We start from the raw sequence: 25,201 nt of genomic DNA, 5'->3' as shown, positions 1-25,201 counted from the left end.
ATCATTTCTAAATGGCCATCTGTTAAAGTGCATTTTGGTCATGGGTTATCGTATCAGCTCCAAGTCTTCAATGGTTGTAATGTTGATAATCTTATCACGCGCGTTGCGCCGCACGAACAGTTTTCCATTTTTCACCCAGGCAAACTTGTATTCCTTTTCGGTAGCTTTAGTTTTCATGAGCCACAGTAGCTTTTTGTTATGGGCTGTCAGGTTTTCATTCAAAAAGATTTTCGAATCTGCATCCCTTAGTTCTTTCTTTTTTGCAAGCCATTTGTCCCTGACCACGCGTGAAACAAAACGTGCAAGCACTGGAGCTGCCTTGTCAGCATTATTTTCGTCCTTTCTTGTAGGAAGGCGGTGTATTGCTTCTCGGAAAGCGGCGGAAGGTCGAGATCATTAGCCAAAAGGTTCAGCTTTTCTAGAAGGTTTTCGCTGTTATGCTTCTGCAAACCGTGGATTTCAAGGTTTTGTCGCCTTGAATATTGTTCAAGGTTGTTGACTTCCCTTTTCAGCTGTTCGATTTTCCCTTCTTTTAACTTTGTCTCGAGCTTTTCCACACGCTTTTCAAGACCGGATATGTGTGCACTTTGTTTTTCCATACGTGCTATGACTTCATCATATTTTGTTGACATCAATTCTACGGATTTCTCAATGTCATCCACAGTTGTTTTTATAGTCTCGAGTGTTTCCAGTTTCTCTTTGATTGTGAAAACTTCTGCAAGCATGCGGCGAATCTCTGCAATTTCTTGGGCAAGGTCTACTGTTGCCTCAGTGCTGCTGCAACGAGATTTTGTCGCTTTACAGGTTGGACATTTCCAAGCTTTCTTCGTGGCCTGCGACATTTTCTTGCAGGCATTTTCGGCAACACCAGAGCAGGTGCCAATGTGGTAACAAGATTTACATTCTGCACATGTTAGGAAAACCTCGTCATCAGTCAGTGAAACTTTACATGAGAAACAAGTATCCATCGTGCAGAAAAAAAAAACACCCTTCACTCAGCAGCAGTGGCAGCCATTTAAAAACTGAATGAAAAATGGAGACTAACCTGTAACAATTTCTGGGATCAGTAGGCGATACGTTTTCTATGCTACCACCGCTGCAGAGTGAATGCGGTAGTCGACGCTTCTGGGTCCCTTTTGTAGCTGCCTTTCGGTGACGTAACGACCCGAGGTTTCCGGGAGCCAGTCAGTGGGCGTAGCAGACCGGCATACTGCGGTGACGGGGCAGTGCTCCTGTTATCGTTGACGACGTAGTACCTGTAACAATTTCTGGGATCAGTAGGCGATACGTTTTCTATGCTACCACCGCTGCAGAGATGAATGAACTATTCGCTGCGGAGCTGAGGAAAGAAAGGACCGCTAGGGACGGCCCGTAAATTCGCACGGCAGAGGCCGCCTTATTAATTCATGACGACGATGCACAGCGCGAGTGACCCTCAAGGGACATACCTGTCCCACGACCTTGGTGGTGCTACGGCAATGTTCCCGCGAAGTGATCTTGGGCATGGATTTCCTTAAAAAGCGTCAGGTGATCATCGACCTGCGATCCAAGCTGATCACACCTTCCACAGACGAGGCCATCCTGTTACACCCCGCTCAAGCGTCATCGTCACCGTAGGCGCCAGGGAAGCGATTAAGACTGAAGCCTTATCGAAGGGAGCATGCAGTAGCTTCTCCACCGAGGAATCGGCATCGCAAGAGTAATCGCACATTTCCGCAATGGAAAAGCCGAAGTACTGCTGACTAACTTCATCCAAGAATACCGGCAGGTTCGCAGTGGAACGACGATTGCTTCCCTCGACGAAATATCCGACGTAGGAGACTTCTTCGCCCTCTCCGACCCATCCGTAAAAGATTCGCCTGACCAAGAGAACTCGCGCACTTTCAAATAAAACCCAGCCCTGCCTCCGAACAGTTACGACCAAATCCGCAGTCTCCTTCGAAGCTACAGCTAGTGCTTCTCGTCATCGCCGAAGGTGTGAGAAACGCCGATTGCCAAGCATCGCATTGTAACCGACCAGCACGCCCGAACTGTAGGCCAAAGCACTTACCGAGTCTCGCTGCGACAACGACAAGCCATCCGGGACCAAGTGGAAGAAATGCCTCTGGACGATGTCATCCAAGCTTCAAACAGCCCCTGGGCCACACCGGTTGTCCTAGTGAGAAAGAAACACGGCAGACTTCCCTTCTGCGTTGATCACCGTCGCTTGAGCAACATCACAAGGAAGGACGTCTACCCCCTCCCCCGCATCCACGACACACTGGACCGGCTCCGCAGCGCTAACTCTTTCTCATCGATGGACCTCAATAGTGGTTTCTGGCAAATTGAGGTGGAAAGAAGAGATCGCGAGAAGACCGCGTTCATTACTCCAGACGGCCTCTTCGAGTTCAAGGCGATGCCCTTTGGTCTCTGTTCCGCACCAGCGACGTTTCGTCGAGTAATGGGTACAGTGCTGGCAGACCTGAACCGGCAGATTTGTCTGGTATATTTTGATGACGTCGTTGTCTTCGCCTCCAACTTCCGGACACCCCTGAGTAAGACTATATAAGGGCGAAACCGAGGTTGCACTTAAGATCGTAAGATGAACTCTTATTCTGTTCATGCTATAGCCTCGTGTGCAGTACTGTTCTATGCTCTTTATATGATGGATGTGTGAGGCTAGGTGTATGTACGCATATACACACTCGTGTTTGTGTGTTTTTGCGTATGTGTGGAGAAAAATGTCACAGGGGATGACGGCTTCAGATTAACTAGAAATTGCAGCAATAAATATGAATATACCGCCGAAAATTGCATTGAGCCCCGCCGCGGTGGCTCAGTGGTTATGGCTCTCGGCTGCTGACCCGAAAGACGCGGGTTTGATCCCGGCCGTGGCGGCTGAAACTTGATGAACGCCAAATTCTATAGGCCCGTGTGCTATGCGATGTCAGTGCACGTTAAAGAACCCCAGGTGGTCGAAATTTCCGGAGCCCTTCACTACGGCGTCCCTCATAGCCTGAGTTGCATTGTAACGTTAAACCCCAATAATCCAAACCAAACCACACCAAACCAAAATTGCATTGGTAGTCGGTCCATCTGGCACAATACGAATGTGTTCCCAAGATTTTTTGCTTTTTTACCCCAGCCATGATTCGGATTGATGTGTTCATTCACCCCCGTAATTTCAACATGAATTCAACATAAACGCAATGCAGCAATTTTATTGAGAATGCTCAACTCTAGCACGTGGCCACTCTTCCAACGAGTTTCAACTCGGCCTCAATAATTCACCAACACTGGTCACAACAAAAATTCAAAATGGCGTGTTGAGTCTGTTTTATGACTTTAACACTGTCTCAAGAAGCATTTTTGTAAGAGAGTGCGCCCAGAGCTGCAGAAAAAAGCTGCTGTCGCAATGTTTCCGCCACCGGCCGATAAGAAAGCTGTGCGCAGATTCATTGGACTGCGCGCGTATTACCGACGATTTGTCAAGAACTTTTCGCGCATCGCCGAGCCACTGACACACCGTACAAAGACAGACGTGTCATTTAAATGGGAAGCGCCGCAAGTGGAAGCCTTCAAGGAACTTCAGCGTCGTTTACAGTCCCCGTCGATCGTCGGGCACTTGGATGAAAACGCCGAGACTGCATTTCTTACCGACGCAAGTAGTGTGGGCCTTGTCGCTGTCCTCGGTCAGAAAAGTGACTGAGTGGAGAAATTCGTCGCATACGCTAGACATTACCTGCCCAAAGCCGAGGCCAATTATTCGAAAACAGAGAAGTGGTGCCTTGTCATCTGGGCTACGTCGAAATTTCGCCCCTGCCTGTACGGACGACCGTTCAAGGTGGTCAGCGATCACCACGCGCTGTGCGGGCTTGCCAGTTTAAAGGACCCCGCTGGCCGCCTCCCTCGGTGGAGCCTGCGCCTGAAGCAGTTTGATGTCACCGTCCTTTAGATCTCCGGACACAAGCACTCTCACGCCGACTGCCTGTCACGAGCCCCTGTAGATGCAGAGCAGCCAGGCGACAATGAGGACGCCTTCGTGGGACCCATCAGCTCCAGCTGTTTTGCACAACAGCAATGCTCGGACCCCGACCTAAAATGTCCCATTGAGTACTTGGAAGGCAAGGTTTCTTCACCGCCACCTCGTTCAAGAGAGGATTGTCTTCGTTCTGTTTACAGAATGATGTCCTTGTTTAGAACTTTGCAGCAAACAAAACAGCCTACCTTCTTGTTGTAGCTGCAAGTCTGCGCGGAGAATTTTTTCAGGCTTCACACGACGAACCGACAGCTGAACATCTCGGGTTTTCTCGTAACCTCCGCCGCATTCAAGACAAGTATTGCTGGCCACGAGTGTCTGCCGATGACGCACAGTATGTGAAACCCTGCCGACTTTGTCAGCAACGAATGACCTCGCCGACCCGACCAGCACGATGTCTGAATCCCATTGAACCCCCTCAAGGCCCTTTCAGCAGATCGGCATGGTCTTGCTTGGCCCTTTACCGAAGCCAACATCTAGAAATACCTGGATCATTACAGCAACTGACTACCTGAACCGCTACACCGAGGCAAAAGCCCTACCGAACGGAACACCAGCAGAAGTCGCCAAATTTATCATAGAGTGCATTCTTCTGCGACACGGCGCCCACAATGTGCTCATCACGGACAGAGGAACAGCATTCATGGCGGAACTGACGCATGCCATCCTGCGTGAACCACAAACCAGCCAGACAGTGCAGACTAACGCACTGTCCGAGCACCTGAACAACAATATCGCCGATATGCTCGCCATGTATGTCGATGCGGAACACAAGACCTGGGACATTACCCTGCCTTACATCGTCTTCGCATACGACACCGCGGTGCGAGAGACCACCTAGAAGACGCCTTTTAGGCTCGTCCATGGCAGGGAGGCCACGGCCACGGCAAACAGTGGGCAAACATGTTACCGAAGTAAACATTGACGCCCCTTACCTTTAACACGCAATAGAAGCCTGAAGACATGCCAGATTTCGGATCAAAGAACAGCAGCGATCCGACGCCAGACCCTGCAACCTCAGAAGACGCAACACTGAATAATAGCCAGGAGACAGAGTCGGGGTTTGGACGCCCATTTGCCGCCGCGGATTGAGTGAAAAACTTTTGCGCCACTATTTCGGCCCGTACAAGGTCCTTCGTCGGCTAGATCAGCTGGACTATGAAGTCCTCCCTGACCAAATGACTGCATCCCAGCGACGCCGCGCACTACCAGAAGTTGTCCATGTCGTCCGTCTAAAGCCCTATTACGCGCGCTAAAGCACGTTGTGTTTACACACTTAGCGTTTATTTTTACACACTCCATTTTAGTTGTTTATGGCCACTTTATGTACTAAAGCATCGGGTCGATGCTTCTTTGAGAGGGGAGTAACACCGCCAATGCGTGTAGCTTTTGTTTGTTCATTCTTCAAAGCTGCGGGCACGCCGCTTTATGGCTTTGTTTTTGATGCAAGACGCGCCTAGATTTATCTCGATTGATCGCATCCAGTCGAAGCCGATTTTACGTTGTCCCATAATGTTCTAGTAACTTTCCAAGCTTTATCTCGAAAGTTCCCCATCAGCTTTAAAAAGAGCATGGCCGAGAGCGGTGGGCATTCTGTTCAGACGATCGCCGAGCACGCTTGTTGCTACGCCACCGCCGAGTGATTAAGTTCATTGCGGGCGCAAGTCAGGTCAATTAACGAGCTTCGTTTAGGAGCAATTCTCATTGTTTTGCTTCTCGCAGCACTGCAGTCAAAACTATGTGACAATATGTATCTATGTATGTATGCACACACACACAAACACGCACACGCACACAGACATACACATTCACATACACATACATACACATACACACGCACACATACACACGCACACACATACACGCACACACATACACGCACACACATACACGCACACGTACACACATACACACGTACACACGTACGCACATACATGCATGCATGCATGCATACCTACATACATACATACATACATACACACACACACACATACATACATACATACATACATACATACATACATACATACATACATACATACATACATACATACATACATACATACATACATACATACATACATACATACATACATACATACATACATACATACATACATACATACATACATACATACATACATACATACATACATACATACATACATACATACATACATACATACATACATACATACATACATACATACATACATACATACATACATACATACATACATACATACATACATACATACATACATACATACATACATACATACATACATACATACATACATACATACATACATACATACATACATACATACATACATACATACATACATACATACATACATACATACATACATACATACATACATACATACATACATACATACATACATACATACATACATACATACATACATACATACATACATACATACATACATACATACATACATACATACTCCCCGCAGGGAGGCGTCTGCAGCATGCAGACGTTGGTGAGTGGCGACACCACGGGGTTAACCCGAGCATCCGCAGGGACATCCCCGCAGGGGGATGATGGTGAACAATGCGTCACCACGGACCCGAGCATCCGCGCTTAGCCGTGCGTGGCATCGCCGTGTCCGGGGAAAAGGGGATCCTGGTGGTTGAGCCGATGCCGAGCGTTTGGACCCTTAAGGCCCCTCGGCGGAGGCAACATACCACTTTGGCCCCAGCTTCCTGCAGACGGCACCTCCGGCCTGACCCGACCGGAGGAAATCGGCAGTCGCCTTTTCCTGTCCTCCCCTCTATCTTTCACTTTCCTATTCCCTTTCTTACAACTTTCCTGTATCCTCCTCTCTTCTTCGTTTTTTCCTCATTTTCCTGGCGGCGAGGGTTAACCGTGTGTGACCAACTACCCTGAGTTGAGTCATATTAGGTTATAGTTAAGGTGTACAGCTGGCGTGGGCAGGACTTTCTTTCAAGTTCCTGTCGCGTCCCCTTGTTGGACTCCATGGTGGGTGGCTGGCACCATGACCGAAAAACATCAATTTTTTATGGCTCCCCCCCTTTCCAAACCCGATCGCTCTCTTAAAAGAGTGCGGAACGAAGCATCAGACTTTTTCATGAAAAAGAAACCAACTTTCACTAAGTTTCATGTTATACACAGTAACTGTGAACAAAAGCAAGCCCGTATCATATCCCCATTTCTTGTTACCAAATGCCTAACAGATACCTTAGGGCCTGGCTACAAGGTATCCAAAATGTCAAGCGGCGACCTACTCCTCGAACTACGCGAGAGCATCCAGTGCTCGAAACTTGCAAACATCGATTCCATAGGGGACATCTCTGTCTCCGTGACTCCCCACCGATCCCTCAACTCAGTCAAAGGCGTTATCTCCGAAGCTGACTTTATCCACCTAACAGAAACGGAAATGCTTCAAGGACTATCCGAACAAAATGTAATAGACGTCCACAGGATCAAAATCCGCAAGGATAACAAGGAAATAGACACTAAACACATGGTCCTTACATTTAACACCAGCACCTTACCCGAAACAATCGAAGTACGATACCTGAAAGTCAACGTAAGACACTACATACCCAATCCCCGTCGCTGTTTCAATTGCCAGAAGTTTGGCCATGGCTCACAAAGCTGCCGCGGCCGCAAAACCTGCGCGAAATGCGCATCAAAGGACCACCAGTCTGAGGAATGCGACGCAGCACTACGCTGCGCAAACTGCGAAGGCGACCACGCTGCGTACTCCAGGGCGTGTCCGTCCTGGAAAAAAGAGAAAGAAATCATTACCATAAAGACAAAAGAAAACATTTCATTTAAAGAAGCCAGAAGGCGTTTTGCAGTTACAAATACATTCTCCTTCTCAGCAAAACCAAACTTCGCTGATGTGGTGCGCAGGGGCGTAGCACCACACAGCACTCCGGCACCTGCCGAGGCCAGTGTCACTGTGCCTGCAGCAGGGCCACCCACGCCCCAGGCAGGGACAGCGAAAGCTGCTCTGCCAACTCCAAGCCAGGGAGTGCCGGCCCATGGGTCGACATCCCGCAGGACTTCCCCCCGTCGGGGGAGACCTGACACTCACACACGCGCGCCTTCCCCGCGGTCGTCCAGCACCTGTCGCGAGGTGATGGACGTATCCCACAGTCCGCCTGCTTTAGAGCGGCGGAACAGCTCTCTTGAGCGGAAAAAAGGCAGGGCCACTATAACGGCCCCAGAAAATAAGTAAACTCCCAATCGTTCCTATCCCAAACATAAATATGGCTTTTCTAGTTCAGTGGAACTGTAGAGGAATGTTGAGGAACTACAATGACATAAAAGATATCCTAGGGTCAATCTCGCCCGTAGTCTTATGTCTTCAAGAAACAAATCTAGGTCCACAACATACAAATATCCTGAAACATTATAAAACTTTTAGACGCGATCGTGAGCACGCAAATAGACTATCTGGAGGCGTTGCGATTGTCGTACAAAGCGGCGTCCCTGCTCGAGAAATCACACTCAAAACAAAACTTGAAGCCGTTGCGGTCAGTGTTGTCAGCCATAAAACAATTTCTATCTGTTCTGTATATATTCCTCCACATTTTACATTAACAGTCCACGATTTACATGAACTTATCAATGAACTTCCAGAACCGTATCTAGTAGTTGGGGACTTCAACGCTCACTCCCCTTTTTGGGGAAGCGAGCGCTGTGACTCTAAGGGTCAAATAATCGAAGATTTTATCATCACAAACAATGTATGTCTTTTAAATACAGGAAAAGCCACCTACTGCTCCCCTACCTCGGGGAAAATGTCCTTTTTAGACTTGTCATTTAGCTCACCTTCTGTTTTTAATGATTTTAAATGGGATATCATTGACAACCCATACGGCAGTGACCACCTCCCTGTACTAATCACTTTAATATCCCCACCAGAAATAATCCCCACAAGGCCACGGCGCTGGAAGCTTCACCTCGCCGACTGGTCACTTTTTAGAGCAAAGGCAAATTTAGAAAATATACTTTTAGATAATCTCTCCATCGACCAGATAAACGAAAAGTTCACTAATTGTATCATAACTGCCGCACTCACAGCTATTCCTCAGTCGTCAGGAGTGACGCGACAAAACCATAAAGTATGGCGGACAAAAGAATGTAAAGAAACTAAAAAACAACAAAACAGAGCTTGGGGCAAATTCCGTAGGTATCCGACACATGAAAATCTCTTAATTTTTAAAAAGGCAAAAGCTAAAGCTCGGTACGTCCGTCGCAGTGCCGAGAAAGCTTCATGGCAGAATTATGTTTCATCTATCAACAGTCAGATCCCATCTAAAAGAATGTGGGAGCAGGTTCGGAAATTAAACGGTAGCTTTTCACCATTCACAATTCCGCTTTTAACAACACCTGGCACACAAACAAGCATAGAGGAACAGGCAGACATATTAGGGGAACATTTCACTGCAGTTTCAAGTTCATCACACTACACGCAGTCCTTTTTAAAATACAAAAATACAGCTGAAAAACAGAGGCTACCAACAACTGGAGGTGCAAATGAAAAATACAATAGTCTAATTACCCTCCAAGAAATCAAGAGAGTACTGTCTGCCGGAAAAAAAACTTCTCCAGGACCCGACCATATACATTATGAAATGCTTGCACATCTTTCTGAGCCTGCCATAGAAGCACTTTTAAGATTCTTCAACACAGTTTGGATGTCAGGGAAAATACCTGAAGCCTGGAAGAAAGCTATTATTGTACCGTTTCTTAAACCTAGTAAACCCCCAACCTCTACTAGCAGTTATAGACCCATAGCCTTAACCAGTTGCCTCGCCAAATCCTTCGAAAGTGTCCTAAATATAAGACTAACCTTTGTTCTTCAATCCTGTGAACTGCTTGATATCCATCAGTGTGGATTTAAAAAAGGATGCTCCACTACAGATCACTTAGTCCGCCTTGAAGATACTGTCAGGGAAGCTTTTATACACAAACAACACTGTCTTAGCGTCTTTTTTGATTTAGAAAAAGCATATGATACAACCTGGAGGTTCGGGATTCTCCAGGACTTAGCTGAGCTCGGCATCCGTGGCAGAATGCTCAACTGCATTAAAGACTTTTTGTCTAACCGCTCATTTAATGTCCGCCTAGGCTCGACCCTTTCGAGGGACTTCATTCAGGAAAATGGAGTTCCTCAAGGGTGCATTTTAAGCACAACTCTCTTCGTTGTAAAAATGAATTCAATTAGAAAAATAATCCCAAGGTCCATTATGTACTCCATGTATGTTGATGATCTTCAGATAGCGTGCACATCTTCCAATATATCCACATGCGAACGACAAGTACAGCTTACAATCAACAAAATGGCAACATGGGCAGACAAGAATGGTTTCCGGTTCTCAACACAGAAAACAGTAGCCTTACTTTTTTCACTCAAACGAGGCTTGCACACAGATCCCACATTACACCTAAACCAAACCGAACTACCTTTAAAAAAGGAACACAAATTTCTAGGCATAACCTTCGATAAAAAGCTTACTTTCCTGCCTCACATAAACGCACTGAAAAAGAAGGCGTCGCTAGCACTGAACATACTGAAAGTCCTTTCACGCAAACACTGGGGTTCTGATCGGGTATGCCTTCTACACATTTATCGCTCTGTAGTACGTTCCATTCTAGATTATGGTTGCATAGTGTATGGATCAGCTAGGCCATCGTACTTGAAGCGACTGGATCCTGTTCACAATTTGGGATTGCGCCTTTCAACTGGTGCATACAGGACGTCACCAATAAAAAGCCTGTACGTAGAAACCAATGAACCACCACTTGCAGACAGAAGAACAACGCTCACATGCTCATACATTTTAAAGATCCGTTCCCAGCCTAAACACATCTGTTACCCACTCGTTACAAAGTGCCCATCCCGAACACTATTTACCAACAGACCCCTCGCAATCAGGCCACTTCTTCTCCGCTTTGAACAGAAATGCCAAGAACTAGATATAATGGACACATTGCCTAATATTGCCCGCAAACGTGATCCACTCCCGCCTTGGTACTGCCTACCATCTGTGTGCGACTTCACATTAACACAATTTCAGAAGAAACATACACCGCATGAACAGATATTACAAGAGTATTTAGCACTAAGCGAAAAATACAGAGAATACGAAGCATTTTATACCGATGGATCAAAATCGGCGCACTACGTTGGAAGTGCTGTAGTTCAGAATAATTGGGAAAAAATAGTACGGCTACCTGAGTGTGCATCCATTTTCACCGCCGAGAGTTACGCAGTATTGCTAGCTGTAGAAAAAATAATAAATGAGAACATTCAGAACAGTATCATTTACACTGATTCTCTGAGCATACTAACCTCACTTCACCATAGAAATGCAGTGACACCACTAATTGGTGATATCATACACAAAATAAGTAGCGCCACAATACAGGGACAAGACATAAAATTTTGCTGGGTTCCCAGTCACATTGGAATATCTGGCAATGAGAAGGCAGATGAATGTGCTGGAAAAGCTCGGAACAAAGAAATAAAGAAAGTGTACATTCCTTACAAAGATGGTATGAGGTTGGTGCAGTGCAAATTAAGGAATAAATGGCAGTCGCAATGGAACATCGAAAGAAATAATAAGCTGCATTTAGTAAAACCCATCCTAGGCGAATGGAAATCATGCTCACACCAAAAACGATTCATCGAAGTTATTTTATGCCGTCTCCGTATTGGACACACTCATCTCACACACAACTTCCTGCTAACAAAGAAAGACAAACCTGTTTGCGAGCAATGCGGACATGAACTTACAGTAAACCACATACTACTATCATGCAAAAAACTTGAATCAGTAAGGAAAAATATTTTGCTACATTTTACAAAGAACATATCCCATTTCATCCAGCGTTGATTTTAGCTGAACATGCACCTGTTAGTATGCTTGATTTTTTTAGCTTTTTAAAGGAAGCCGGTGTTCTTCAAAAACTGTAATGTTCTTACCCTGTGCTTCTCTACTTAAAACGATACACCTCAGCCACTTTCTCAGTCCTGAGAAGGAGGCTGAGGTTTTTATCTGAGTAGTTGGTGGCCTCGAGATCCTTGACAAGCCAAGGATGTCCACGGAGGTTAACCAACTTTTAAAAGCTTCTGCAAACAGCTATTTCTAAAGTGTTTGTATTTAATCAGCCAGGTAATAAAAATAACTTTTAGGCCCTTTACACCACCGTTTTTATACACTTTGTTTTCAAACTTTGCTCGAGCCAATTTTACTAAACCTTGTTCTTGGCGCATGATAGCCTTAGTCGCTTATGCGCCATTAAACACAACACAACACAACACAATACATACATACATACATACATACATACATACATACATACATACACACATACACACATACATACACACATACATACATACACACATACATACACACATACATACACACATACATACATACACACATACATACATACACACATACATACATACATACATACATACACACACACACACACATACATACATACATACATACATACATACATACATACATACATACATACATACATACATACACACATACATACACACATACATACATACACACATACATACACACATACATACATACATACATACATACATACATACATACATACATACATACATACATACATACATACATACATACATACATACATACATACATACATACATACATACATACATACATACATACATACATACATACATACATACATACATACATACATACATACATACATACATACATAGATACATACACACACACATACATAGATGCACACATACATAGACGCACACATACATACACACATACACACATACATAAACACACACACACACACATACACACATACACACACACATACACACACATACATACATACATACATACATACATACATACATACATACATACATACATACATACATACATACATACATACATACATACATACATACATACATACATACATACATACATACATACATACATACATACATACATACATATGTGAAATCAAATCAAATATTTATTTTCCTTGGAATAAGGATGTGGCAGTCGCAAAAGGCTGCTCCAAGTGGCAGCTTGACGAGGCGACTGCCCCTACATCTTGGCAGCAGTTGACATCACATCGTACATAGTTCTCATGCATTTAAAAACGATAACTAAAATGATAACTCATACTATGTTATTAAGCAGAAAACAAACAACGAACAGTAACATACATGAAAGCAAGAAAAAAAGGAAAAATAAAAATACAGAAAAAGATGCAAAAAATACAAAGACAGGAACTCACGCAGGCTTCTGTGCATTTGGAACACAGGTAAATTTCAAACTTCAATATAAAGCGGGAGGTTATGTTGCAAAACATTCTTTCACAAGAACAAGGTCTCCAAGCATTTTTTGGAAAAGCGACAGACATCTATTCGAGTTATTAAACTTGTTTACTAGCATTCGCAGATTATATCGTAATGACGGCAAGGCGTAATTATTTTCGGTGTTGGAGTGTACCATTTGTTTGTCAATCGAGTTGCATACATACTCGGATATATATGAAGGGGACGCATTAACAAAGTAATATCACTCCTGAAGAAGATCGGTCTTCCGACCAAAACGTCGAGTCGAATAAATATGTCTCCTTTAGCAAAGCGTATACTTCGCTATATACTCTTGCAAGCAGTCAAGAACTTTATGCTCTCGCAACCTATATATATATATATATATATCCACTTTGTAGAATTTCTTATATGGGGTTTTCACTGACATAAGAGCACAGTTCGCCCAACGAGAGAATATAGTAACTTTTTAAAGAACTTTATTTTGCCCCTCATGAAATATCTCAAGATGAATAAAACTGCGTTGGAAATGTTCAGTGGAGTGAATTGTTAACTTCGTCCCTCACCACAGATACTTTCCAGAAGTTAAATCGAACTACGCTGTTGAAAAGCTCGCAAATAAGACGATTGCTTTCAGTTGCACAAAAAAAGTCAAACGATACTCGGCTTAGAAGCGGGAAACAAGATTGCTAACCTCCAGCTCTCCTGGAAAAATAATGAATGATTGAATGAATGAATAATCCATGGTAAGGGATGTACATGGGTTGATATTACCCCTGTTATGCTGTTTACTTTCTTCTGGCTCATCGATATTCAACATAAACAATGCAAAAATTTGTTTACGAGGACGAAAAGCTGGGATAGTTGGTAAGGGTTCATGCTTAAGCAGCGCAGTAAACCGGACGAAAGAAAGACAACAAAGAATAAAACCTAAAACCCAACTGTGCATTCACACCATAGTCAAACCATTATACCTTTTTTAACAAAATTTGAAGATTATCTTTCAAAGTAGACGGCACTCGCTTTTCCTCTGGACCGCGCATAGTTGCCAAGAAAGTCTAACTCCTTATCAGCCAAACTGATAGATGGTGAAGAAACAGACTCATCTGCTTCCTACCTGATCACAAACGCCTCCACCAGCTCCCTACGAATTCTTTCAGGTTGATTAAACAGGAGACTTGTCTTGTCTATGTGGGGGAAGCAATGAGCATTTGTTCGAACATTGCAGATGGGTGAAAAAAAGACCGGGGTCCTACAACTTCGCACTGCATTGCAGTGAGTACTACGGTTGCTTCCTCCCCTTAGAAAAGACAAATTGTCTGTTTGATCACCCTGATCGAATGTGTAGGGGGCCGGTGGAGGCCTATTGATGAGGATGGAAGGAGATGAGTGTGTTGCTTCACCATCTGTCAAGTTTGTAGATAAGGTGATGGGCTTCCTCGGCAACTGTGTGAGGTCCAGAAGATATGGAAATGCATTCTACTATTAGAAGACAGTCTTCGAATTTTGTTGACAAAGATGTCATGACTCGACTGTGATGTACACGGTTGTCCACTTCTACCTTGAAGACCGCTCTGCGTGGACAGCGGTCCGCGGAGCACCTCTCGCGGGCGCCTGGGGAACTAGAGCGCATGCGCAGTGAGAGCTGTTAGTGGGGCCTCCTCTACGTCGTCTGCTACAGCGCGGCGGCTCCGCCAAGGCGCGCTTGCTTTGCGGTAAAGCTGACTTTGCTCTTGCTGCGCGCCCGAAAATCGAGAGTCCGGCATGATGAACGAGAGGCGCAGCAACCGCGCTTGGTTCTGTGCAGCATGTGGTATATCGGTGGCAGTTGCTTCTCGTGATTTTTTTTTCGTGCGATTACAAAAGCAAGGCCTGTCACGGGCAAAACTGGCTTCCTCTTTCCAGCAGTGGCATTGAGTTGCCGTGCTGGAATGGCCGCCGCATTCCGCGGACTTGAATATTATCTAGAACTTGGAGACATGGGAGGAACTCAGGGCGAACGCGGAGCTCTTCCAGGTAGGATGAGGGCGGTGATCGAAGTTGGCGGAGATGCCGCCATCTTCTAGACGATTCATAGCAGCGCCAAAGTCATCGCAAGAGTGCATGTGCTTTCGTTCATCCCGGCTGTTAAAAGCTGTCACGGTCATTCTTCGTTAACTGCCTACTCTAAGTCAAGAAGCCCATTAACCGTCCCTTTTCTTGTCTTTAGAGTTTCGCATTTGCTGTCCACTTCACCAATAAAGCATGTCTACCTTCTTATCTATCAGTTTTTCCCAATTTCTGCCGGTGCACTGCTATAGCGTTCATAGTCGCTTTCCATCAATCTCTACGGCGCAATGCATTGATCAGTGACTTAGCAGATGCCAACTTTGAGCTGACGAAAGCAATAGTGCGAGTCGCGGGCGTATTCAGGCTGCTCGGTACCAAGCAGCTGAGCAAATAAGTTCTGGAAATGTCACCACAGCTTCGAGACCTCGCTCAGAGATCGAGCAAGTTTTGCCCGTGACAGCGTTTAGTTTTGTGATAGCATGAAAAAAACACACAAAAAAAGAAAACACGACAAGCAAATGCCACCGATATACCACTTGCTGCACAGAACCAAGCGTAGTTGCTGCGCCTCTCGCAGATCATGCCGGACTCTCGATTTTCGTGCGCATAGCAAGAGCAACGTCAGCTTTACCGCACAGCAAGCGCGCCTTGGCGGCGCCGCCGCGCTTAAGCAGACGACGCAGCAAAGGCTCCACCTACAGCTCTCACTGCGCTTGCGCGCTAGTTCCCCAGGCGCCCGCGAGAGGCGCTCCGCGGAGCGTTGGCCACGGAGAGCGGTGTTTAAGGTAGAAGTGGACGACCGTGAACATGAGCAGTATGGTTTCTAGGTTTTAATCTTTGTTCTTCAGTTTCTTGTGTGCTTTACTCTGTCCTTCGCCTTTATATACTTTCTCAGAATAAGATAACCATTTGTTAGCGTTCGTGTCGTCTCCAGTCTTCCTTTTGCCGTGTTTACTGCGCTGCTTAAGCATGAAAAACTTGTTTATTGCGAGATGTTCAGATTTCACCCAAATTATTTATTGTAGCAGCAAAAAGAAGAATTTACGGCAAGAGCCGCGAAATGAAATGACTTCGAAATTAATGTGAATCACCGATGTATAAGCTACAATCCACCTTGTCCACCTTATTTTAAATCCACCTACAATCCCACCAAACAACCCAGTGCGTCGTCGATTCGGGGTAGAGGATCAACACTCTTGCATGTATTCTGGTTGAGACAGCGGTAGTCCACATTAAACCGGATGGAGCCATCTTTTTTCATCACCAGGATAACAAGAGAGGCCCAAGGGCTGTGAGACGGCTGTCTGATGCCGCGCTGCAGCACGTCGTCGACTTTGGCGTGGATGACGCGGCGCTCAGTGGAGAGACGCGGTGCATTCGCTGGCGGAAGGGGGCGTGCGTACCTGTGTAAATTTCGTGAGAGGCGGCCAGCGTACGGTCCAAAGAAGGTTGGGGAAGGTCAGAAGACATCCGGAAGCGTTCGAGAAGTGTCAGTAGCTGGTCACGTTGAGTGGGCGGAAGGTCGGCAGCGATGGCGCGATGAAACGCGTCGAAGGCAAGCGAATGGGCGTAGTCTCACAACAGGCCAGGGCAACAGCCTTGGGGAAGACACGGTGATCACAGAACTCGTAGACAAGAGCAGGGTCCAGTTCTTCGATACGGCCGACGCATTCGCCGCGAAGGAAAGACGACGGGCAAGCAAAAGGGTTCGAGTCATGGATGGCAGAGTGACCATCGGAAATCGTGAGAACGGCGAATGGAATCCGAGACGGTGATGGCGGGTGGCAGCTGCGCTGGGTGTGAAGAGTGCAGCTCTGCTGAGGGCAGAGTCCGATCGGAGCGGAATGATGGCAGAAGATAAGGCAGGGATGTCGGTGTCGGCAGCTATGAGAAGCTTATCGGAGCTCACAGGCAGGTCGCGCAAGGAAATGTTGCACACGGAATATAGCGCAAGTTCAGCGCAGGCACAATCAGTCAGTCCACTGTTGGTTGAGAGGAAGTCTCAGCCGAGGATGACATCGTGACAGCCCTCACGTAGCACAACACACTCGATGGGTTGTGCTACGTCGTTGATAGAATAGAAGCACATGCGGTGCAGGCTCCGATGGGGTGGATGCACTGCGAGCTGGCCGTACGGAGTGATAAGTCACGCAGGAGTGTCGTCAACAGGAGCGGCGAAGAGAGTCACTAATCACCACCACAGCAGCGCCCCTGTGAACGAGCGTGATAACAGGGACGCCTTCGACAACAGCCTGGATCACATCATCCGGAGGAAAAGGAAGACTTAACGGGTTCGCAAAAGACGCAGTTGTGGCCTCCCGTACTGCGGCATTCAGTTTTGCTCTGTGTGGATATCCGGTCGCCGAACAATCAGGAAATTGAACGGTGGCAAGAGCAAGGCGAGCGACGAGTCGGATACTGTGAGCGAGGCACGAACGAGCGATAAGAACCACTGGGCAAAGGTGGCTCAGGATTGTATCCGCACGGGCGCACATCATCGCCAGACGGAGGGAACTGCTGACGGCAAAGAAGTGCGACCTGGCCTGAAAGCCTATAAGCGTAGCAGATGGGTCGGTTGTCGGCGGTGCGCCAAGGGTTCGTAGGGTGTCGTCGCGTGCGAGGAAACGAGGCTGACGGCGGTGGAATGGATGGGGGTGAAGCATATTAGGCAGGATTGCTGCAGTAAGCGGGAGGAGCTAGCGAGCACAGAGTCCGGTTGACGGCTTTAGCATAGGTGAGCGTTGCTGCCACAGGAGCAAGCGGCTGCTGGATGGGACTGTAGCGACCTGCTCCTGAACAACACGGTGGATAGTCAGCGAAAGGGAGGGCCTAGGTCGTTCTTAGGGCAGACAGAGTCTTGAACGTTATGCAGAAGAGAACGCTGGCGCGTGACTTTCACCGAATGAAATCTTTGACGGGCTGCATGAACAGGGATGGCTCAGAAAACGAGGGACCAAGGGACAAGCCAGCAATACCCTCGGTAAACGCACCAGACTGCCGCGTAGAATCGCGTTGCTTCCATAACTGGCCAAAGCTTTGGCACAGCTGGATTAGGGTCCTGACGGAGGTAGGGTTCTTCGCCAGGAGCATATGAAAAGCGTCATCGGTGATCCCTGTAATAGTGTGGTTAACGTTGTCTGTCTCGGACATCGAAGGGTTGACGCGCTTAAACAAGTCAGCGAAGTCTTCAATATAGCTCGTGAAAATTTCGGCCGGTAGCTGAGATCGAGCACAGAGACGTTACTCGGTGCGGAGTTTCCCATGGCGGGACGGTCGAAAACGTCGGTGAGGCTCGTCTTAAATGAAAACCAGGTGAGTTGGTCTGCTTCATGGTTAGATAGATAGATAGATAGATAGATAGAACTTTTATTCACGTCAATTGCCAGACAACATAAATCAGGCCTACCAAAGCCTCAAAGGGCTTGAGTGGCAGCGCCTGGCAGACAGCTAACATTGGCAAAACAAAGGAAAATAGAGACGTTGCAATGAACTTTGCAAAAAAAGAAAATGGTCACCAAACAGAATGAAACAAATATATAACTATTACAACATCAAGACAGATTACAGTGATTTGAATTTAATACAGTAAATAGCTGAAATAACTACGGGGCAGGAAGCAACACGGAGACATACCGCAAAGTTTTTTTCAGGGTGTATTTAGTTTTCATGCGGAGTACAGTAGGAGGCAAGCTATTGAAACAGGCAGGTACATAGTAATGACGTGTGCGCTTACCATACCGGGTTGAGGAGCGAGGAATGCAGTAGCGGTATTTTGGTCTTAAATCCCGAGCAGGGACATATGGAACGGTGAACTGACTGTACCAGAAGTGTTTTAGCACAATAGTTTCTGTTAATAAAGAGTTAAAACTTGGAAGCTTTAGTCTTCTAAAAATATCAATGTCATTACCAATGGACAGGTCGTAAGCAATATTCTTTAGAAGCAAACGCAAAAGCGAATTCACCCTATGTTGCCAGCGAACCGTGCAGTGACCATAAACAGTAATTCCGTACCTAAGTACACTATAGGCTAGAGCATGTACAACACATTTACGGACAGAAAAAGGCATAAAATATCTAATGTTATACAGGACACACGATACAGCACGAAGCCTTTGGCAAACAAAAGAAAGGTGCGATTTCCAAGAGAGATCACTGTCGAAGGTCAGGCCAAGATATTTAACCGAATGCGCATATTCAACTGGTACACAGTTGCAATTAAGACAAGAGGAAGTATGCAAATAAACAAGGTCAGTTAATTCAACTTGTTTTAATGGGTTATGAAAACAGATCAGTTTTGTTTTAGAAGTATTAACATTAATAAGATTAAATTTAAACCAGTCCATGGCTTTAATAGCAGCTATCTGTAATGCTGTAACAGCATCAGTGTATTTCTTTGCACATGCAACAATAACAGTGTCATCAGCATACTGAAACAGTAAAGATGGCACACTGTTAGCAAGGTCGTTAACTTAAAGATTGAATAATAAAGGACTTAATATAGAACCTTGCGGGACTCCAGAGGTAATTGCCGTGAAATCGCTATGGAATCTTGAAATCGACACATATTGGCGCCTATCTTGTAAAAAGTTAGTAAGCAGTTCCAAAAACGAACCTCGAAATCCCAGCGCAGAAAGTTTATCAAGCAAAAGAACGTGGCAGATGCTATCAAAAGCCTTGCTAACGTCCAGAAAAAGAGAACATGCAACTTGATTCTTATCAAAAGCTGAATTTAGCACGTCAGAGAATTCTTCAAGAAGAACCGTTGTTCCTTTTCCTGCTATAAAGCCGTACTGACAAGGTGATAGAACACTGTGCGTATTCAAAAAATTCGTCATGGTGAGTAATAGATGCTTCTCAAAAATTTGGCCAATGCATGGTAGAATAGAGATAGGTCGGTAATTACTCATAATGTTTCTGGAGCCACCCTTGTACAAAGGTATAACTTTACCAGTTTTCATTGAAGCAGGTATTATACCAGTAGAAATGATAGTGTTAAGGATAACTAGTAGAACACCTTTAATTACTTCAAAATTTCTGCACAATTCAGAAATCGTGAGGCCGTCATGACCAGGAGATTTGTTACGTTTAAGACTGAAAAGTATACACCTTAAATCACTTTCAGTAATATCAGGAAGGAAAGCAGATTCCATCACACTGAGAGGCATAGGACAGTCGGTAGGAGGGGTTCGAGATGCGCCAGAGACCAGAGAAAAAAAATTATTGAAGTCATTCGCAATGGTCTGTCCATCTTTATGAAAATGCGAGATGAAATATGTATCATTGTAGATAGCAGCGCTCCCTCCTTTCAGACTATTCACCAATGACCATGTTTTCTTGCTGTTAAAACGTGCGTCATTAAACTGAGACCTAAAGTGGTTGCGCTTGGCCAGACGGATCATGGCGTTAACACGGTTTCGTTCATGTTTAAACTGCAGTCGTAACTGAGAACAGTTTGGGGCACGTCTTGATCGAGCCCAGAGCAGATCCTTCTCTTTAATGGCTGCCAATATTGCGGGAGACATCCACTTATTGTCTAAATTTCGTTGTTTAACATTCACCATGCGGGAAGATTCTGCTTTGTGTGAACGAAAAACATCGACGAACCGATCATATAGGTCCGCAGGGGACACACTGTGTATAAAAGAATCCCAATCATGCTTTGCTATTCTTTCGTCAAGACGCTTATAATCAAGTACTGAGACCTTTTGCTGGCTGTGCATAGATGCAGGATGGCTGGAACTATCTGTTAACGAGCAACAAATGAAATAGTGGTCTGCAAGCTTGACCTCAACCACAGCAGACCGCACCGACAGGTTTTGAGAACGCACGTTGATGTGGTCGATGCAAGACGCGACCAGCTGCCCAGCTAAGTATTCCTCACGTGTAGGGCTGTGGATTGTAGTCGCTAGCCCCCACTTTGATAAAGTGTCCAGATAATCTGCGACCGTTGACACAGTGGGGCGTAAAATATCGATATTCATATCACCGATAATGCACACGTGTTCTTCGCGGGAGAACGATGATAATGCAAAATCTAGCTCAGCTAAAAAGATTCGACCGTTACAACACGGAGGGCGGTAAATTGTGAGAAGAACCAGCGACAACCAAGGTGTACTTAGGCGGAGCGCAACTACTTCTGCTTGAGTGAAAGGAACACTAATTTCAGAAACGGACCAAGAATCCTTAACAAAAACTGCGATTCCTCCTCCCATTCTTTGTAAACGAGTGTAAGAATATAACTGGTAGCCTGGCAGCGAGAACTGTAGTAACACGTCTGACGAAGCGTTCACTTCCGTGAGAGCAATGACGTCAAGACTTAAGTGAAAAGGGTGAATTAACGCACAAAAATGGTCCCAGTGTTTCCGTATACTGCGAATATTAACATGAGTAAACTGAAATGAATTGCCTGTTTGATACTGAAAGAACTTCTGGACTTCAAAAAAATCGGAACACTTCACGAAACCTGTATCAGACATGGTTATGTTAGTTTCTCAAGATCCGAAAACTTGTTGATGCGAATGAACGAAACAATATACAAATACAAATACAAATACCTTTATTTAAACATCAGGGATGTTAGGGGGTGCACCCAAAAAGCCTATGACTGGCTTGACAGAGGGGCGCACCCCCGTACATAAAAACCGGCAGCAACAGAACACGGACAGAACAATAAAAAAGACTACAGTGCATAGGTAAATATCATTCAATAAAGGTTAGTGAATATCCTCTTGAAATTATAGATAGTTGAAGTCTGCAAGATTAACACGCAACGCTCAAAGACACCGGAAAATGAACTAAGGATAACAATCACAAAAGAAAACGGGATAAAGGAGGAAAAAAACTTGCAGGAAGAAAAAAACCGTACCGTTAGGTCCTTAGGGCTCATTGCGCCGATTAAGAAGAATTGGAATTATATGTCGCAGCATTTGAAGACCATAATTAGTACGGAAGGATTGCACATACCAGATGTCATTGTTACGCGTTGGGTAGTAATTAGTTTTCGGCCGTAAGTTAGCTGTGATATCAAAGAATGCGTCTTGATTTTTCCGTTTTCTTTCATATCGTTTAGTTAGCGATAGATTATATAGTTCGTTAATAGAGTTATTTTTAATGATGCGAAAAGAGGTTGAGTGTGAGCAGTAAACGGGGCATTTGCAATGATACGAATGACCTTTTTCTGAAATTTCTGTAACCGATATGTATTTGACCATGTTGTTGTACCCCACACCAGATGACAATATGAAAGGTTAGATAGAAATAGTGCATTATAAACTAACAGTCTGACACTCAGAGGTAGTAAAGAGCGGACTTTGTATAACATGCCTGTGCATTTTGCAAGTTTTTTAACCAGATTGTCGATGTGTATGTCCCATGAAAGATTGCACTGCAGTGTCACACCTAGACACTTTACTGACGGCGCTATTTCAGTGTTTTGAGAACCAAGCGTTAGTGCAGGTAAATGTTCTAGTGGTTTGTTCTTAGATCTAAAAAGTACAGCTTTAGTTTTGGTAGCGTTAATTTTCAACAAAGATTCAGTACTCCATTCGACCAGTTTGCGCAGAGTTTCATTAACGTTTAATGTCAAGTCAATAAGTGTTTTAGCCCTAAAAATATGCTGACACCATCTGCATACATTATATATTTAGCGCTGTTGTCAATGTTCACAATGTCGTTAATGTAGATGTTAAACAGTGTAGGTCCAAGAATACTGCCTTGCGGCACGCCAGAATGAATGGATCTAAAGTGCGATGAAGAATTGTTAATTACAACCCATTGCTGGCGGTGCTCTAAATATGTTATTAAAAGCTGAAGAAATGTGCCGCGAAATCCATAGTGCTCAAGTTTATGAAGTAATATTTGGTGATTTATGGAGTCGAATGCTTTGGAAAAATCCACGAAAACACCGAGAGTTAGTTCTTTTTCTTCACATGACTCTAATATAATTTCCTTCATGATTAATAACGCTGTTTCCGTTGATTTTACTTTGACAAAACCAAACTGGGAAGGTGATATGACTTTGTGTTTGTTAATAAAGCTTGTAATGCGCACTTGTAAAAGCTTTTCGAAGCATTTCGAAAAAACTGGCAAGATCGATATAGGGCGGTAGTTGGAGAAATTATTAGCGCCTCCTCCTTTAAAAATGATGGTAATCTTGGCAATCTGTAGCTTTTTCGGGAAAGTTCCAGAGGAAAATGCCAAGTTTATTATGTGTTCTAATATTAGAGCAAGTATGTGGGATGTATACTTCGCTGGAAGTATTTGGAGGTCGTCTATGTCCTTACTTTTACTATTTTTCACCGACTGTAAGACCAAAAGAACTTCGTTAGTTGTAACAGGGGTTAAAAACACGGTTTGGCTGACCTTTTGACTCAAGCTGTTGAGGTATTGGTTTGGTTGCGTGCTGTCTGCAATGGACACGAAGAAATCGTTGAAAGCATCTGCTAGTTGAGAACCGGACAAGTGAGTGCCGTCTGTGACTATTTCATCTAGTACAGTCTTCTCTTTTGATTTCAGCAAATTATTGAGTCGCCCCCAAACAATATCAGAGTGCTTCATTACATCGTCGTTAAAATGGTTACTCATGTAGTTTCTTTTGGCTTGCCGATTGATACTGTTGGCTTTATTTCTCGAAGCCTTAAACTTCTTTAGATCGTCAATATCTTTTGTTTTTAGAAAGCGTTTAAAAAGTGTTTTTAATTCGTATCGCCTTTAGGCATTCCTTAGTTATCCACGGCTTACGTGCCTTCGAAGCGGACATTCTGGTTTTGTATGGAAAAGACTCACAATACAGCTGCTTATAGGTGGCTATAAAAATACCGTAAGCTTCATCAACGTGGGTTTCCTCGTAGACGCTGCTCCAATTTATTTGCGACAATTTTTCGTAAAATGTTTGTAAAGTAGTCTGGTTTATGTCTTGAATACGCATAGCAAACCTTTCTGCAGGTTTGTTATGGGGGACTATGAGATTTGTAATTAAATAAATTGGCAGGTGATCACTAAGATCAGCTGCCAGTGCACCGGATATTGACAATTCATCACATGCATTAGTAATGAAGGTGTCTAGTAACGCTGATACTTCGGGCGTAATGCGTGTTGGTTGATTTGTGATACCGAAAAATGCGTTGGTTTCTAGTATAGTGTAGAATTCTTGTTGAAGTGTTGACTTTTCAAGCAAGTTTATGTTCAAGTCCCCGCCTAATATGAGTGTGTATTTATGATCATTTACCCAGCTGAAGTACTCGTCTATAAAATGGAGAAATTTGTTACTGCTTCCGCCGGGTGGGCGGTATGTGACAGTAAAAAGCAAGGAATATTAGATTTTAAGGTAAGAACCTCGTAGTCATCGGTTACCACACAGAAATTGTCAAGTAATTAGCATTTTAAAAATGTTTTCGACAGCATCGCAACGCCCCACCTCTTTTAGAGCTCCGGTTAAGAAAAAATGTAGAGCATTCAGGTAGATTAAGAACAGCAGAGGCTATCGTACCATGTCTCAGATATCATGATAACGTCAAACGTAAAGCTAAAGCTGGAAAGGAAGGCGCATATATCATCGCTTTTGTTTCGAGCTGATCGAGCATTCAGATGCTGAAACGAAATGTTACTGCTTTTTATCTGATAACGGTTGCTCAGCTCGTAAGGTGTCAAGAAATCGTAACTTGAAGCGTTCACTGATGCCATGACCTCAGAGACACGGTATGTTGCAATCTATTAACGGTACTGCGAAGAAGCCAAAAGAGTTGAAAAAAGGAAG

At 44.7% G+C, this 25,201-nt stretch overlaps 1 long non-coding RNA gene across 3 annotated transcripts in view; it reads right to left on the bottom strand.

Annotated features, from left to right (window-relative positions):
• Positions 1–435: 435 nt before the first annotated feature.
• LOC149361371 (uncharacterized) overlaps positions 436–25,201 on the bottom strand; it is a 46,680-nt gene continuing 21,914 nt past the window's right edge. Inside the window, exons 2-5 of one of the 3 annotated variants that reach the window (XR_016288954.1) lie at positions 11,262–11,309; positions 7,616–7,793; positions 2,051–2,155; positions 436–1,256 (exon numbers count right to left, since the gene is read on the bottom strand). This is a non-coding gene — a long non-coding RNA (uncharacterized LOC149361371). Of the gene's footprint in view, positions 1,257–2,050; positions 2,156–6,745; positions 7,794–11,261; positions 11,310–25,201 lie in introns of those variants that run through there. The other 2 variants (XR_016288952.1, XR_016288953.1) reach the window with 2 other exon arrangements.

This window comes from Amblyomma mixtum, chromosome 2 (genome assembly GCF_055824585.1).
Source record: "Amblyomma mixtum isolate Tamu chromosome 2, ASM5582458v1, whole genome shotgun sequence".
Taxonomy (NCBI): domain Eukaryota; kingdom Metazoa; phylum Arthropoda; class Arachnida; order Ixodida; family Ixodidae; genus Amblyomma; species Amblyomma mixtum.
Note: the sequence above shows the minus strand (reverse complement) of the source record. Positions and strands in the feature narration are given on the sequence as shown.